The sequence below is a fragment of the Scardinius erythrophthalmus genome (genome assembly GCF_964197995.2).
Source record: "Scardinius erythrophthalmus genome assembly, chromosome: 3".
In the NCBI taxonomy this organism is placed as follows: Eukaryota; Metazoa; Chordata; class Actinopteri; order Cypriniformes; family Leuciscidae; genus Scardinius; species Scardinius erythrophthalmus.
The window spans coordinates 41,958,204-41,973,603 of record NC_138223.1 but is presented as its reverse complement, the minus strand read 5'-3'; the positions used below and the strand labels follow the sequence as shown (position 1 = coordinate 41,973,603).

At 41.0% G+C, this 15,400-nt stretch overlaps 1 pseudogene across 1 annotated transcript in view; it reads left to right on the top strand.

Annotated features, from left to right (window-relative positions):
* The first annotated feature begins 538 nt into the window (after positions 1-538).
* The window catches only part of LOC308688793 (heparan sulfate glucosamine 3-O-sulfotransferase 3B1-like), an 84,114-nt pseudogene continuing 69,252 nt past the window's right edge, over positions 539-15,400 (top strand). The window contains exon 1 of the transcript in view: positions 539-1,034. The product of the transcript in view is annotated as a heparan sulfate glucosamine 3-O-sulfotransferase 3B1-like (transcript). The remainder of the gene's footprint in view (positions 1,035-15,400) is intronic.

Genomic DNA, 15,400 nt, shown 5'->3' with positions numbered 1-15,400 from the left:
CCACTGCCTATGTAGGAAAGTACATGCCATAAAAATACCAGAGGTAACATTTCACTATATCTCTCTTATGCAGTAAGGGCTGTGAACTATGACCTGTTCTTTTCTTATCCGCAAATAAAACAAGCTCTCTAACTCTCATCGATTTAACAGTACTTAATGGATTTGTAACTGCTATAGGAAAGTCATAAAAGCAATTTGAGGAAAAGGGGTGGGACTCGGAAGGCAGGGCGTGGATTCCCACTAAAAACGGGTGGGAGATGAATGGGTAACCCTGGTCACCCGAAGCTGCACAACTGCGAGACTCCAAGCCAAAGAAGTCATATCAGTTCAACAAAGAGAACATGACAAGTTATAATTCGTTATGTTACATCTATGGATAAAACATGATCGCGCAAATGCTATGCATTGATTTAGTGATTTTAATGCGTGAGTAAATCTCACTAAATGTTCAGTCTTGCAACCAAAAGTCACTCTTTTACATTTAATGCGGCATGATTCCTCCGTTTAACGTGTTATGTCTTGCGAAGCAAAGACACTCATGGGATGTTGGACAACGAGTTTCGACTTCGGACACCTGAAAGCGCATTCCAAGGTGTCCGTGTTCTTTGCCGTGATCCTTATATTCACCTATTTATTCTACTGTCTCACTGGATACTGCGATTCCATGCCGAGTCCATTGTACGTGCATCAGAGTTTCAGAAGCAAACTTTTCCCAAAGGAAGGGAAGAAACTCCAGCCGGACGCGCACGGGAACGGCTCCGTCGTGCGTGAGCTCCTCGATCAGGACGCGACAGACGTGGAAGATGAGAAGCGGCAGCGAGCTTCAGGCTATGACACTTACAGCAATCTTTCTGTGTCAAACAACTTCGGGACTAAAGAGTTTCCTCAGGCGATTATCATCGGCGTGAAAAAGGGGGAAACGCGCGCGCTCGATCGCTTCTGGAGTTCCTGCGCGTTCATCCTGACGTGCGAGCAGTGGGCGCAGAGCCGCACTTCTTTGACAGGTTTTATGAGAAGGGTCTTCAGTGGTACAGGTAGGTCTGTCAATAGTGTGAATTATATTATCGCTTTATACTATAGGACTATAGGGATTATCAAAACCAATGTTAAGAGTGCTAATTAAGTGAGCCACCAGATGTTTTAAGCCCAATTTTATAAGACATTGTAATTGATCTAGATTGAAATGCATATCTGGCACATAAAGTTTCTGTCGTAAAGTCTTCCAGCCGAGATCATTGGTTTAATTAACTCCTCAAAAGAGTTTTCACACTGAGACTTCTTATAAAACTTCATGTTTATCCCAGGTAGCCAGCAGAATCGGGCCAATCGCGGCTGAGTGTATATATATAGAGACAGAATCTGAATTAAAATGTGTTTGATTTAAGCCAACATTTCAGAATTTTGTGTCAGAAAATGTATTGTTTTTAAGCCTTTCGCACGTACGATCACACAGTAATCAGTCTAGGGTGGTCCCTGGAGCGTACGATCAAGTGCATCACATGATCAACTGCTAAATTCAAATGTTGAATTTAGCCAGAGACAGGCGCGCTTAGAGCTGTCATATATCACAACTTTTCAGTGTTTTCAACCCAGCGGGCACCTTGACGTCAATTTAACATCAATATGACGTCAACATTGATGTCAAAATTACGTCACGAAATAGGTCAAAAATGAAAGTCATATTGACGTCAGAGTGTCGATGTCAATTTGATGTCAAGATTTTGACCTCTGCTGATGTCATTTTGCCAAACAAAAAGGTGAAATGCATGGCCGTACACTTATTACCAGCTTCACTTAAAACTAACCAGATGTACTTCATTTAATTTCCGGTTTAATGAAATCATATTTTGTATTTTAAAGTCACCATGATGGTGGTTAGCATTTCCTTTAGTTGTGCTCTTGACCCTTGACTCTTAAATGTAACATTTTATCTGGCTGCTACAGCTGTGTGTTTATAAAGCACATGTGTTGAAGCTAAAAAAGCCATGAGAAAATGAGATCAGGTGATGCTGGCTGTTTTTTGATGATGATGATATTATCATGATGTACTTGTCTGAATCCCTGATCTTATTTAGTGTTTTAATTATATAGGACTTAATATTGGATTCAATATTGTTTTTTTCATAATAGAAATCATTAGATTCTTCAGCATGTCTACAGTTTTATTAAATAATATACTCTTCTTTTTTTTATACTATTTAGTGCACAAAACCCTTTAATCTATGGCAGTACTTAGACACACACAGACATCATGAAACAGCATATGAATCTCAACAATAGTGACAATCAAACAAAATAACCAGATAATCAGGTCAACTCCAGCTGCATAATGTATTAAAGCTGCAATGCATGCTGGGAGATAAGGGTGAGTTTTGATTGGTGGTACCCAGCATGCACTGCAGCTGAAGCATTTCATTGATTGTCACCATTGTTGAGAGTCATACATTGATTCTTGATGGCTAAGTAATAATGTAGAGGTAAAAGTTGTATGCACCAAATGTCTTTAAAATCATTTATATTATTTGATAAACAACATTGCTCACATGCTGTTAAATTAAATGGCTTCTATTATAAAACTTTAAAAACACAAGTCCTATATAATCAAAGCATTAGACTCTGAATTAGATCAAGGATTCAGGCCACTACATGATGATATCTTCATCATCATCAATAAACAGCCAACATCACCTGATCTCATGGCTTTATTTAGATATAACAAATGTGCTTTATAAACACACAATTATAGCAGCCAGAGAAAATTTAATATTAACAAGTAATGGGTCAAGAGCACAACTAAAGCAAACGCTAACCACCATCATGGTGACTTTAAAATACAAAAATATTTATGATTATGATTTCATTAAACCGGAAGTTAAATAAAGTAAATCTGGTTAGTTTAAAGTGAAGCTGGTAATAAATGTACGGCCATGCATTTCACATTTTTGTTTGGCAAAATGACATCAGCAGAGGTCAAAATCTTGACATCAAATTGACATCGATACTTTGACGTCAATATGACTTTCATTTTTGACCTATTTTTTGACGTCATTTTGACATCAAGGTGCCTGCTGGGAACCACATACTGTTTATTTTAGGTTTCAAACATATAAATTCACATAAGTACTAAAAAAACAATACATTTAGAGTTTGTAAAATACACACTGATGTATATGGAAGAGGTAATAATAATCCTTTCCATTATAATTCGACACGTTTTATTCATATCAGATACACATTGTGTAAGTAACTTCAATGTTTACTCTATTCTATTCCCAGTTCACCAGCCACTTACTTTTAAGTATTTCAGGTAAAGTGGATGAATTCACGTGTTGTAAACATAGAGGTTGTAAATCCAACAGATCCGATTCTCTGAACTGCGTCTGCGGCACAAACTAACACGGCGGCGCGCATCGCGCATACAGCTCAACTAACGCGATCGTTATAAAGGTGTTTAAACAACAATATACTTCCACTTGCATGTATTTGACAATCGGAATATCAGATATTTAATGCCATAGCTAACACATTTGTGAATATTCTGAATATAAAAGGAGAAATGACATAAAAGCAGATCATCATTCATTCAGCGCTGTTGCTGTTAGTTTGTGCCGCAGAGAACAACAACAGCAACAACCTGTGCAGCTTAGTCTTAGTGATGGGAAGTCCGGATAAATTTACTGACACTCTTGTTTGTTCTCGTTCATCAAAATGAACAAATGTTTTTTATTACCACTATTATTTATGCATTTAAGATTGAATTCAGTGTCTGGAGTTATATCCCTTTGTGGTGTGTATTCTTCTAATTTCAGCTCCTGAGTCCATTTTGGGGTGATGGTCAGGACAGAACCAAACGAAAGCTGGACTGTAACCTACTGGCCTATATGACAGACTTCACACTGACAGCTACTGGCATGGATGCTGCATCAGATGTTTTTGAACAAAAACTTTTTTTACCTAGAATTTAAAGTGTGGTGAAGTATTCATCTGGCCTTCATCAGCCTCCATGAGGGGACTTATCTTATGTCTTATCTTATGTGATCTTATCATTTTAAACATTCTTAAAAGTACGGCTTATTTCTTCTGAATTTATTTTGTAGTACGTGTAAAACTTTTCCAATAAAAGAAAATAAACTTTTAGTAATGTATTGAAGTAATGAAGTAATTTCATTGTTAAGTAATGATCAGGATTCAACAATAAAGATTGTTAATGGGACCTGTTAATGTAGTATGTACAGTATGAATTGCAAATGTATGCTTGTGTTGGGCACGTGTTTACAGGTTACCCAAGACATTTTAGAGGAGGTATGCTGATGCTGTGTATTTAAAGTCATTTTTTACTTGTAATAGCCTAAAATAAAATTGCAATATGTAATTTATGTATATAATGTTTGTTTTTTGTGTAATAAAGTCTATCCTTAAATTGTAACTTGTCTTTGTTGTTATTTTGTAGATGCTTGTTGTAACTAGGCTTATGTGTAATTCAAGATACTTTAGTAAAACAATTTGTGGTAGGCTACATGAAATAAAAAAAATCATAAAGGATAAATTTCCCTTTGGAACCCTGACTCGGGCCAGTAGCCTACCGGCGAATTATACAATTTATGCTGGCATGATTATGGCCCGATTCCGGCAGTGTCGGCGCAGTTTCGGCACCCGGAATTGGGCCAGTGTACTTGGGCCGATTCTGGCGCGTCATTCATTGCCGCGTTTCACAAGAGTCCGGCAACCGGAACTGGGCCGATTGATTTGTTGGCCCACATCTGTTTGGCTACCTGGGATGGGCTACAGCAGGATGCAGGTGTCTGGCTCATGCTTCCCTAAGTGAGACTTAATTTGCTGTGCTGTGAGTGGTTCTGGGCAGTTAACTCTAGCCAATCGCGAGGGCTAAACCCCTTTATAAACCGGGACTTTTCTTTTGACAAGTGATGTTACCGGTACGCGACTTGTTGTCTTGTTTATCTGCCCAGCAACCTGATGTCTGCCTCGGTTATCTGTTTACCGTAGCGCCGCAGGTATGGTTAGCTTCGTTTCTCTTAGCACTCGTTGACTTCATAACTTGGGCTTATAGGGAATGTTTCGTGCTATAGAATCCCCGGTGCGGCAGCAGCCCTTTCACCAGCTGAGTGTGCGCCCTGCTATCAGCGATTGGGGCTTGTGGCGCAACGCTGTTAATCATAGGTATGTTGCTATACTGAGTAATAGTTGAGTGGTTAATGTGGGACATTTGTAAATGGACATCCTGTGCATTTTAGGGAGTGCTATTTAACCGGGGGTGCGGCCGCCAGTTGGCTAACGTACATCGACGCTGAACATCTGCTGCTTTGCTTATGCTTTTCATTTTCGTCGTACCTGGCTGCCTTTTCACACTGGACCAAGGATTATTGAACTTAATTATTAGCTTAAATTAACAGGCGGCTGGCTGGCGTGTTACATCGTTGCCTGTTTAATACTGCTTGATCATTCTTCCTGTCTTTGTTGTGAATTAGTGTTTGAGTGTAGAGCGTTTGATGGACTGACACCACTTTAATTTTTTTGTTTATTTCTTTTTACTCTTGTATGTAGGCCTTTTCTTGCTGCTGATATCCAAGAGGATTGGCCTAATTGTGATTTTCTTTTGTTTGACCTTTTTATGAGTTGTCCATGTTTAATTGTTTATTTTGATTTATTGTGAGTCTGTTCATATTCCTAACCTCAGTACCACCTTGGGCTTTAGAACGGGTGGCTTATTAGACATTGTGTATTGCAATTTTTGTGTCATTTTGTTTAACTTCCATTGTCCAGGTGCTGCGAACTGCCAGTGGGAGCAGTGCCCCTTGCGGTGGCGGGTCCCTTGGTGTGTGCGGTGGCTGCGTGTTCACCAAGTGTGGTCATTTCTCTTGCGGGGTGTGTGAATTTCATGGATGCTCATTGCTTGACCACTAGCCTTCCACTGGTAAGATTCTGCCCTGTTCCCCTCTCTCGGGGGTGTGTGTGCGTTGTGAATAGAGTTAGTGAGTGGAGTGAATATTGAGTGTTTTGTTATTTGATTTGGTGTACAGTGCATGTTTGCTGTGAGAAATCAATCATTGTTGGAGTGAAAATAAAAATTCTATTTTTGTACTGGACCACTGTCTCTGGCTATCCATCAACGAACTTGAGTGGCTGGTTAGAACAAAATAGTTAATTCTTTGGATGTAAGTCCCATCGTGGTGTAGTCTAACTGCCTGGGCCTAAGCCCTGTTATGTGTATTCCATCAAGCAGTTATACGTGTGTCTGCATGATCAGCAGTTGATTCTTCCTCTTGAAAGTTTGAATGCCACTTGGTTCATCACCTGTCAATAACCGGACCAGTTTAGAGTCATGTCTCATCTGCAGGACATTCAGCCCTCTGTCAATATAATGTCTGTGGATTGACTGTCTCTCTGTCTCTCATCTCATCCAACCTGAAATCAGACACATGGGAATCATATCTTAAATGCGTCTTTCCTACTTTGGGCCTAAATGAAATTCTGTCGTCATTTTCTCACTTCCCAAACTCGTATACTGTTATGTTTTTTACAGTTTTTCTCAATTGCTTAAACACTATAACCAGGCTTTTGAACTAAAATTTCAAAACCATAACGGCATTTATCAAAAAGCACACCCATTTCACTAAACTATAAACACTATTCCCTGTTTTGACACATGAGTCAGATTTGTTGAACTGTCACTGCAAAACTCTACACACAAATCCCTTCATTTCTCATTGCCTACACCATGTTGTCATATAGAAAGCACTAGCATTCAAAATAATTCACTCAAGTTAGCACAGCTTCAGCTCAGTTAGCACACAATTACCCAAGTGAAAACACTAAGAGTCAAAATTTAACACACATCAATCAGAACCTTCAATAGATATATAAAAGGGCCCAAATCAGTTTATTGCGTTTTGGATCAATGGATCCAGAAAGACATGAAGGAAGAGGGATAAGAAGGAGGGGGAGGAAGGGCAAGAACAAGAAGACAAGCAGTCTCAGATGAAATTCAAGCCACTCTAGTTGCCCATGTGTTAGTCAATGGTGTTACTATGAGGGAGGCTGGGCTACGAGTAAGGCCAAATTTGAGTCGCTTCACCGTCGCCTCGAGAACCTTCAGGGAGGAGTGGTGGCAAACAAAATTCTATCACTGAATAAGAGACAAACATTTCCAATAGTCTTTGATGAGGTGTATTTTCTTGCAAGAAAAGGCCAGCAGTCGTACAGTCACACAGAGTGGCTGCAGAGTGTGACAGTGAAGGGAGGGCATCCTTTCTCCTTTATAGTCTTGACTCCCAGAATGTTATCTTTCTAGGCCAATGATGGTATTTCAACCATACGTGAAACATTCTTAGATGTGTTCATCATATTGTCTCCTTGAGTGGAGGCTCTCCTGTCACATCCCAACACTCTTTACCATTCCAATACATATTAGAATATGGTTTGTGTGTGCTCTTTTACTGTCATATGTTGGTCACACACATCATACTGTAAGTAAATATAAAAAAAAATTAGAGGAGAGAGTAAAAAAAAACAAGTAATAAAAACTCGGTGAGTGTTTTAGCGCAATTTTCTCACCTAAATCTACAGTTTTTCTCAGTAAATCTTTTCCTGGATTTTTTTTGTGCGTTCCCGAGATTAGACCTTCCTTAACATAATGCCGAAAACCCGAAGTCTCTAGGTGGTCTGGTTGAGGAGTAGATAGAAGTGCAAGATTGGTGCGCACAGACAGAACAGAAATCATGAGTTAACAATCGCAATTTGTCCGTGGAGGAAAATTGCGCTAAAAAGAGTAAAAAAAATATTTGTGTGTGTGTGTGTTTTCTGTGTATGAATAAAAATGTGCCAATGTATCCATTGGTTGTGTCTTTTGTGTTCATCATGTGAAAAGGTTTGTGATGGGGGGAACCACAAGCTACATAATTTACCAGTTTTGGAAATGTTGTTTTGAATTTATTGCACCAGTGTGTTAGACTATGTTGTAGTGTGTGTGATTATGAGGGCTCGTGTGTCCAGTCTGAGGGCAAAGTTTGGTTTTTCAGCAAGAGTGAATGGTTTTGAGTGTAGAGCTTCATTTTGACCTGAAAATAGGATGTTTGGGGAATTGGGTGAGACGTTATGGATTTGTGTTTATAGTTTTGAGAATACGAGGCATAGTTTCAAGAAATGTGTTTAATCAATCGAGAAAAACTGTAATAGAACCTGAATGGGTTTGGAATGACATGAGGGTGAGTAAATGATCATGATAGTTATTATGGAGTTAATAATCATAGAAATGGACCGTTTATGATGCCTTTCCTCTCTGCTGAAGACAGCTATAGCTTGTGAAGTGACTGAGGCTTAGCCTGATGATTTCTCTCTCTTTCACGCACTTGCACACACATTTGTTCCAGCATGTGGTGACAGCCTTATGTAAACAATCAACCCATGTACAGGTTTTTTCTAACGTATAATTCAATATCAGTCTTGTCAACACCACTGGTATTCTGTGTGTGTGCAGATGTGTAATGACAGCTGAGCTATTGTGCATGCCAGCTGGAAGCCCTACATGGAGGAGTGTGTGTGTGAGAGAGAGAGAGAGAGAGAGAGAGAGAGAGAGAGAGAGAGAGAGAGAGAGAGAGAGAGAGAGAGAGAGAGAGAGAGAGAGAGAGAGAGAGAGAGAGAGAGAGAGAGAGAGAGAGAGAGAGAGAGAGAGAGAGACTTGACTTTGACTTTTAACCCCCTTTTATTACAAAATATTCAGGGTTTAAATATACCTTACATAGATTTTAAAAAAATAATTTAAAACACAAACATACAATAATAAATAGCACAAAAAACCAAGCAAGACAATAGCACAATTAAATATAAATTTGCAAAGCACCATCAAAATCAGATTCACATATGCACTGGTTTACTCCCCAAATGTGATTGAAAGTCTCCAGGTCTTTAACTAAGTTATAATATGCATATTCCACCTTTAATCTAGTTTTAATTAACCCATTTAAAATTAACATTGCATCAGTTGTCCCAACATTATTTATTTTGCTTTTACGTGAAATCCAAATTCCCATTTTTGCTTGCCCAAACAAAAAATTAAGCAAAACATGGATCTGCTTTCTATTTCTGCTATACTTTGGTCCATAGATAAATAACGTAGGTGAAAACACTTCTCCCAAAACTGTACACCATTCTTCTAATTGAGAAAATAAAGGCACAAGCCTCCCACATTGGAAAAATAAATGAAAAACAGTTTCAGTCATCCCACAAAAAGGACATCCCTCCTGAACCTGGGGATCGAGGTGTGCTCTGTATCTGTTTGTAGCTATTAACCCATGCACAACTCTCCACTGAAGGTCTCCAGACCTTTTCTCAATGGGAGGCTTGTACAAGGCCCTCCAGCAACCCTTCGGGGAAGAGCCTGATCCGAATAGCTCTTGCCATTTTGACTCTTTAACTCCTCCCAAAGAGTGAGAGTGTGAAACTTTGACACATATGACATACAGTGCTTTCTTCTCAGTTTTACTGAAACGGTCCAGTACAGGTGTCTTGAAGGTCAACAAGGACCCCTCCTTTTCTTCAAAAATACCCACAGCCGGAGATATTCTTAGTTCAGGAAAAGTTACATCCATATCTTCATTGGTTGTTTCCACACTGCGTTTAAACTCCGTCGATAGGCTCTCAATGATTTCATTTAACAGTCTTTGTGTCCGCCGAATTGATCTTACTCCAATCTTGGAGGCTAGCATTTCAGGAGACATCCATCCATCTGAAGTTATTAAATCCCCAATCTTTACAACTCCTGCAGCCTTTAGAAGATTCCTCATCGATGGTGATTTTAAAATCGCTGAGTCCACTATAGAGTTGTGCATTAGGGGTTCCTCTCTTGACCAGAGACCTCCCTCATCCGTGATGTCTCTTGAGATATTAAAAGTCCTCCAGGCTTTGAACACAGAATGGTAGAAGGAAGTTAGTCCAGTCAAATCAACATTTTGAATGTCCAGGAGAAACAAATGTTTATCCAGCCGCATCCCTCCTGCTCTTCTAAGGAGGGCACAAGCTACTCCAGACCAGCTGACATCCACTCCGTAGAGGAATCTTTTTACTGTCTGTAGTCTGAAAGTCTTAATGCGGCTTTTTATATCCACTAGTCCTTGTCCACCTTCTTGTCTAGGCAGGAACAAAATTGATGCTTTTGTCCAATGGTTACCGGTCCAAAAAAAGTCTGTTAAGCGTTTTTGGATTTTTTCAACCAAATCTTCAGGAGGTTCCAGAATGTTCATTTTGTGCCATAGCATTGAGGCTACAAGGTTGTTGCAGACCAGGGCTCTTCCCCTATAGGATAACTGTGGTAGCAACCACCTCCAGGAAGACAACCGAGCACACACCTTCTCCACCAGGCCCTCCCAAGTCTGTCTCTTGTAATCCTCCCTTCCTAAAAACACCCCCAAATATTTTAACCCAGATTTTCCCCATTTTAAATTGCCTGGGAGAGCTGGAGTGTTGTGGTCTAAACCACACCACAATGCATCACTTTTTGCCCAGTTTACTTTAGCAGACGAGGCTTTACCATAACTTAATAAAATCTCTTCCAAAACCTGAACATCTTTAACATCCCTTAAAACAACAGTAATGTCATCAGCATAAGCTGAAACTTTTACATAATCATTAAAAATAGCACCTTGTACCTTCAAACCCATTAAACTCTCTCTTAGTTTACATAGAAGAGGTTCTATAGCTAAGCTATAAAGCCGACCAGAAATTGGGCATCCTTGTCTGATACCCCTCTGTACCTTGACAGGGACACTCAGACCTCCTGCTATCTTTACCATACATGTTGCATTATTGTACAACAACTTTATCATTTTCCTAAATTTCTCTCCAAACCCAAAAGCTTCTAATACTTTAAAAAGATATTGATGATCAACACGATCAAAGGCTTTCTCCTGATCAAGTGACAGTATTCCTACATCAATATTATTACACATTGCATAATCAATGACATCACGTACTAGATGCAAGTTATCAGCAATACATCTGTCTTTTATACAATAAGATTGATCTTTGTGTATAATTTTGAACAATATTTTGTTCAATCTGTTGGCAAGGCACTTTGATAAAATTTTATAATCAGTGCAGAGAATTGCCAAAGGTCTCCAGTTCTTTAGCAGGGTAAGATCACCTTTTTTTGGAAGCAATGTTAAAACAGCCCGTTGGCAACTCTTAGGTAGAAAACCAGTACGATTACATTCATTGAGCACCTCAAATAAATCAGATCCAAATGTTGTCCAGAAATGCTTATAAAATTCACCAGGAAGTCCATCTATGCCTGGGGTACGACCCGACGAAAGACCCGTTACGGCATCACTTAATTCAGCAAAAGTTAATCCAGACTCCAATGCTTGTTTATCTTCTTCATTTAGACATGGAAGATTTTGTAGGAATCCATTTTGAGTTGGAATGTCTATGTCCTCGGGTGAGTATAAATGCGAATAAAACTTCACTGCTAGTCTGCGCATTTCCACAGGTTCAGATGTACATTGTCCATTGTCATTCTTCAGGTTATACATTTGATTGACTTGTACACTCTTACGTTCCAGATTGAAAAAAAAAAGAAGTGGGACTGTCCATATCCTTTATAGATAAGAATCTATTTCTCACAAGAGCTCCTTTAACCTTTTCATTTAAAATAGAGCTTAATTTTAATTTCTTCTCAGACCACTCATGTACATTGGAAGAAAGATCTCCTATCAAATTTTTTTCAAGGGCAAGGATTTCTCTTTCAAGCCATTCCAGAGATTGTTTAAAAAAAAAATTAGAATGAGATGTGTACTGCTGACAAAAATCCCTTATGTGAGCTTTACTTACTTCCCACCAAAGAATAACATTATCAAATCTTATTTTCTCTTTTTTCCATGTCTCCCAAAAAAGTTTAAAAGATTCACAAAAACTCTTGTCTTTTAGCAATTTTACATTAAAATGCCAGTAAACACTTCTGTTTTTCTTAGAATTCAAAGTACAATCAATAGTGATTAATTTGTGATCAGTGAAAGATGTGGGGACAATGGCTGTATGAATAATTCTACTTTTCATACTATTTGATAAGTACAGTCTATCTAGCCGTGCTGCTGAAATCCCCCCATCACTAACCTTTACCCACGTATATTGTTTAACAGAGGGGTTATTTTCTCTCCATATATCAGTAAGATTAGAGGTTTTAATAACATTATCAAGTACTGTAGATGACTGAAAATGGGGTTCTTCTCCATTTCTATCAAGCAAAGCATCAAGTGTACAGTTCCAGTCCCCAGCTAAGATAGTAAAACCATTAGCTTGCTGCTTTCCTAAAAACACTTTCAATTTATTAAAAAAAAGTATTCTCTCAGCTCCTATATTAGGTGTATATACACTCACAAACATAAAGACAAGACCATTTAAATCAACCTTAACTGCTAAACACCTTCCTGGTTCAATTTCACTTTTTTCTAAAACTTTAGCTTTTATAGAAGGAGAAAAGAGAATAGCAGTTCCTGCACTCAGGTTAGTACCATGTGAGAGCACACATTCATTCCCCCACCACAATCGCCAGTCAACCTCATTGTTTGCATCACTATGAGTCTCTTGTAAGAAAATAACATCTAATTTCTTTAACTTAATGAAATTAATCACTGTATCAGCTTTACTCTTATCCCTCATCCCATTAACATTTAAGGAGCCCACACGTAAGGTTTCCATGTTAAGGAAAAATAGAAAAATAACAATCAGAAAGAGATGTATAGCCATAGTGATTAGTTGTATTTCCCTCTTTTCAGTTTCCCTTTCCCTGTCTTAAACTTTTTCCGAATCTCAGTTATATGTTTTTTTAACCTAAAACGTTTCTGTTTTGATAGCTCATCATTATTGCAACTTTTCCTTGCCCACATTACAGAAGAGATAAACTTATCCAGATCTGGGAAAAATTCACTCACTTCTATGCTTCTACCTTTTGTCTCATCCAGAAATGCATTAATTTGTGCCACAGTGTACAAATCTTCTGTATCTACTTTTGACACTTCTGACCCTTCAGACCAATGTCCATCATCTCTCATACTATCATCTGTATACTGAGATAACGTACTCGGTTACTAACGTAACCTCGGTTCTCTCTAGAAGAGGGAACGAGTACTGCGTTTGAATAAACGCTGCGGGAAAAGTCTCTTTTCACGAAATACTGAAGCAAAATTATCCTTAATTTTCATATTTGTAAAACGCATTGCAGCAGTGCACAGCCATGGCGAGACGGCTCGCTCACTCATTGGCTGTTCTGCGGCAACTGCATGAGCCTATCGAGCGAGGGCTGATGCAACATCAGACCAATGAGAGCGCTTCGCGCGCTCCTCGTCACATCCCGCCGAAACGGGTGTGGCCATCCCCTATAAAAGGAGCTCGAGTAGGCTGATTCAACTGGTTTTCATCGCCGAAGCGAACCAGAGCGAACCGCGCGCACGGCAGGGAACGCAGTACTCGTTCCCTCTTCTAGAGAGAACCGAGGTTACGTTAGTAACCGAGTACGTTCTCTTACGAGAGTTCTCTCGTACTGCGTTTGAATAAACGCTGCGGGAACCACTTGTAAGACGCCGTGCGTGCTGGGATGAGAAAACACCGACCACTGGAAGCTAGTCCAGGTATACAGTGCATAATCACCCGGTAGACTCGGAGAGTCTGGAGGGGGGGGGGGGACAACCACCCTCAGATAGCTGCGTCCTAAGACGCGGTATGACATCACATAGGCAGGGGAAGGCCTGGCTAATGTGGGAAATGTGGGTCTTACGCAAATTTGCCCAGATATATGCGCCCTTAGGCGCGAAACAGCGCCACATAGGCAGGGGAAAAACCTGGCTGATGTGGGAGATGTGGGTCTTACGTAATTTCGCCCAATGGATGCGCCCTTAAGCGCGATACAACGTCACATAGGCAGGGAGAGCCTGGCTAATGTGGGACTTACACACTTTCGCCCAAATAGGTGCGTTCTAGACGCGATATAACATCACATAGGCAGGAGGGAGCCTGGCTAATGTGGGAAAACATGGGTCTTACACAATTCTGCCCAGAGAACTTCGGCGGCGCTGTGCGTCTGCGATATCAGTGCCGTGTTTAGACAGCTGACTCGAATACGCCGAAAATACTTGGCTTGCAAGTGCGGTGAAGTATTCGGTGGCGTTGTGCGCCTGCGAAATCAGTGTCGTGGTAGACAGCTGATACGGCTAAACCGAAAACAACCTGGCCTGCAAGGCGGGAACTTCTAGGTTGTAGAACCTTATGAATGTAGACGGCGAGGCCCAGCCCGCCGCCGTACATATTTCCTGTAAGGAAATCCCGCTAGACCAGGCCCACGATGAGGCAACGCCTCTCGTGGAATGCGCTCTAATGCCCAACGGGCACTGAAGGCCCTTGGTAGTATAAGCCATTGTTATGGCGTCAACCACCCATCTGGACAGGCTCTGTTTCGAAACAGCCGTTCCCTTGGAACGTCCACTGAACGAGACAAAGAGCTGCTCCGTCTGTCTGAAGGCAGCGGAGCGGGACACATAAGCTCTTAACACCCTAACGGGGCAAAGACAGCTCGAGTCCCCTTCCTCGTTTGACCCCGGCAGGGCAGACAGGGAAATAACCTGAGCCCTAAACGGAGTGTTGAGGGATTTCGGCACGTAGCCGTGCTTAGGTTTGAGTATGACTTTGGAGTCATTGGGCCCAAACTCCAAGCACGTTGGACTCACAGAGAGCGCGTGCAGATCGCCTATGCGCTTCACCGAAGCGAGGGCCATCAAAAACACCGTTTTGAAAGACAGATGTTTGAGGCTAACAGATTGGATAGGCTCAAAGGGGGGGCCTTTCATGGCTGCCAAGACCGTAGAAAGGTCCCACACCGGGACTGAGGGAGGTCTGGGGGGATTCAGCCTCCTAGCTCCCCTGAGGAAGCGGATGACTAAATCGTTCCTTCCCAGTGACTGGCCTGGCGTTGCTGTCGAGCACGCTGCGATAGCCGCCACATAGACTTTGAGCGTGGAAGGGGATCTGCCCTTATCCAACAGCTCTTGTAGGAAGGAGAGAACCTCCGTCACCTCACAATCGAGGGGTGACAGGCCCCGAGCTGTACACCAGCTGGAGAAAACCGACCACTTCGAGGCATAAAGCCGCCTGGTGGAAGGCGCTCTAGCCTGAGTGATGGTGTTCAGCACTCCATCCGTGAGGCTAACGGGTAACCGTTGAACGTCCACGCATGAAGGGACCACAGCTCTGGGTGTGGGTGCCAAATCGAGCCCCTGGCCTGCGAGAGGAGATCTCTCCTCAATGGCACTGGCCATGGAGCGGAGTCTGCTAACTGCATCAGGACTGGAAACCAGGCTTGGTTGTCCCAGAACGGTGCTATAAGCAGTACTGGGCATTT